This window comes from Octopus bimaculoides, chromosome 1 (assembly GCF_001194135.2).
Source record: "Octopus bimaculoides isolate UCB-OBI-ISO-001 chromosome 1, ASM119413v2, whole genome shotgun sequence".
NCBI classification, from domain to species: domain Eukaryota; kingdom Metazoa; phylum Mollusca; class Cephalopoda; order Octopoda; family Octopodidae; genus Octopus; species Octopus bimaculoides.
In genome coordinates, this window is record NC_068981.1 from 96,207,397 (window position 1) to 96,210,679 (window position 3,283).

Consider the following 3,283-nt stretch of genomic DNA (forward strand, 5'->3'; position numbering starts at 1 on the left):
GGCACATAAAAGACACCATTTCGAGCGTGGCCGTTTTCGTGCGGGTGACACGTAAAAGCACCCACTACACTCTCTGAGTGGTTGGCGTTAGGAAGGGCATCCAGCTGTAAAAACTCTGCCAAATTAGATTGGAGCCTGGTGTTGCCATCTGGTTTCACCAGTCCTCAGTCAAATCGTCCAACCCATGCTAGCATGGAAAGCGGACGTTAAACGATGATGATGATGATACAATTGATGAAGTAGACAACCATTATGGATACATTAGTAAAAGGAAAATCAGAGGCTTAGTTAATATGTACAAAGTGACTTTAACATTTCAGAGGGAACAAACTGGAATACAGACAACCATTTAAGTTAGCAGTAACTCAGGATAAAATTGATAGAAAATTAAAAAGATTCTTTTTTCATACTATGGAAAACATCACTAATGCTGGTGACATAATAAAGACAACCAGTCTATGCTGTAATGTGGTTGGTGATATGCACATACAATTGTAAAACTAATCTCCCCACTCACAAAAGAGATGACATACACAAAATTTTCAATGGAAAGTATTTAAAGTAAATGTGAAAATGGTGAGATTTAATCTTAGCATGAAATAACTGACATAAGTTTTGAGTATGACAATGATCTCTACGAATTCAATAAAAGTATCAGATATGTATATAGTCTTTAGCTATTTACACACCTGCTGTTGTCATCTCTGTTTTTAATGTACTAAAATTTGTACACATTTTTGGGCTGCATCAGAGAGAATATGTTAACTACAGTTTAACTCTTTCATGGCCATATTTTTGTGACGAGTTTGGATAAGTTTAGTACAAATAAGTTTTTCATTAGTGGTAGACATCAGATTAATTTTTGTACATAACAAAAAGGCAAATACAGGAAATTTATGTTCGAAGAGTTTTGTTTAAATGAGCAGGTGATTTTTGTATTCAAGAACCAGTAATAGTCTCAGATAAGTTGGTATCAAAAAGGTTAAACGTTTCTTAACTGTCCTTCCTCTAACAGCTATTTAGCAGTTTTTGTACCCAGCATTTAGCATCCATTCACATTAATACTAGTGCAAGCATCTCTCCTACATACATTGAAGCTTTTAATGCTTAACTAGTCGCTGTCTTATTTTTCTTAGTTAACTTGTGCTCTGCCATTCTTGCAAGTGAACATTACATAGCCAACATACATTGCCTAATAGCTTTATTCCCCAGTAACTTTCTTAGTTCACTTGTGCTTGCCTCTGCAGAATCAATGCACCTATCTCATCACCATGAAGTATTACACTTTTCAAACATATTGATTTTACACGTCTGCTTTGGAGACAAACTCTTTGTTGCCAACAGTGCAGACTACTAAGCATATTAACTATTACGATTCTTAACACTGGGATGTCTAGACTAGAGTTTGTAAACATTAACCGAGAGGTCTATAAGTAAAAAATGGTTGAGAACCATTCGGTTACAAGTCTTTAAGACATTGCTTCAGTTTAAGTCACTTTCCCTGTGGTTTATGTAAGGGTGTACAGGTCATACTTCTTAGACATTTCTAATAAAGTAATCTATTATTCTTTATCTGAATGCATAAAAATAACATTTATAGAAATAGTTTTAAGAGGAAATAAAGGGTTACGTATAAACAAAATAAATTATATCATGCTAGTGAGCAACTTTGATAATTCGGCAGTGTAATCCACAAATTTAACACCATGTGTATATAAATACATTACTGAAGGAGTGCAAGTTGAATAATTGTAGAGGGAAATGTGACAACTACTTTGATTCATCTCAGGTCTTGTGTTGCGACGAAAACTATTGTACTGCGGTAGAATCATTATAGTCGTTAAAAATAGCCATACGCTTATTTATATTCATTTCCAGTTTTTATTTTTCTGACAGTAAATAATTAAAAACTAGGGTATTAGTGATTGTTATGTAAGAGACTTTTAATACGCAATAATACACATTGTTAAGATTAAAAGTAATAAGGTGAATAAAAATGAAAGTAAATTCGTTACTAGTAACAGAAGCAGTATTGGTTCGGAATAGTATTCTGTACATCTTACTTAACGTGAATTGAATAAAGCCACAAAACTGTAGTATTTGTCTTGAGAAAGTAATTTTTTTCAAATAGTTATAATCACTCAACCGTAAAGCAAGTGTAAGATAAAGATGATCGTTATTCTCCACAATCACAAAGAAAAAAGAAAGAACTTTTGAGAGAAAGTGACCCCAGAGAAAATATGGGCATAATGACATCATGTGAAAATGATGAATGAAATTTTGGAGGTTGGTTAAAGAAAAAAAAAATAAATGAAAAAAATCAAATGGATGAGAGTCACCCATCTATATTGATGATAAAGCATCAAAATTGTTTGCTAGAGTGGATTAATAAAATATATCCAAAGTATACTTACGAGGTACAAAACAGCTTGTAAAATTAACACTAAACAAGGAAGCAAAAAAAATAATAAACAAAGCTACTTCTAGTTGGGTTTCCTAATATCTCAACATTCCGCAACTGAAATAAGTTACAATCCTAATTAAACTTAAAACGATGTTTCGTTAGTTTTGAATTACTTCCGGTTTAAGTAACAATGCGCATGCTTACTATAATACATGTACATTACACAGTAAAATGACAAGTGCTTTTTTCTTTTTTTTTTAATTTACACAACACAATTCTACAAGAAAACCGAATCGAGAAAATACTTTGCAAAAACATAAAGAAGCATAGGAATTGCTTTTCTACAAAAATAACGAAAAAATTACTTGACTTTAAATGTATTCGTTACATGTATTTGAAAGCGTTAACTAAAGTGAAACCTTGATATCCTTTCCGGGGCTAATGCAATTTCGCACCTCTCCTTGAAAAATGCATTTTTTTGAAGAATTTTTTTCCAGATTTCTACGTTTAAGATGTCGGAGATTATGAATATGCAAAAATATATATTTTTTTAAATTTCACCTCCTATCTCCACCCCCCCATTAAAATTTTTGATTTTGTTTACTTTAAAAAGATCGTAGCGAATTGACGAACATGTGCAAATCGAAATTAAATACAAAAACATTAAAGTGAAAAGAATATGCGTTTTACTTGTTTTTACCTTAAATAATCGTAAATAATAATGTAAATTAAATATACACATCTCCATACTCGATTTAGCTCTCATAATGGAACAATTTCACAAAATTGAGCATTGAAATTTTTCTCTGATATTCAAACGTCAATGGTTACAATGCATTACTGAAATTAGCAAACATATCGTCCTATTTTACATCCTAT

General features: G+C 32.0%; 1 protein-coding gene across 2 annotated transcripts in view; it reads right to left on the reverse strand.

The window, feature by feature from the left end:
* The window catches only part of LOC106876509 (FUN14 domain-containing protein 1), a 21,442-nt gene that overhangs the window by 17,151 nt on the left and 1,008 nt on the right, over nucleotides 1–3,283 (reverse strand). The window contains exon 1 of one of the 2 annotated variants that reach the window (XM_014925085.2): nucleotides 2,415–2,583. The exons of the other annotated variant lie outside the window; for it this stretch is intronic. The gene's annotated coding sequence lies outside the window, so the exon portion shown is untranslated. Of the gene's footprint in view, nucleotides 1–2,414; nucleotides 2,584–3,283 lie in introns of those variants that run through there. 2 annotated transcript variants of the gene reach the window in all.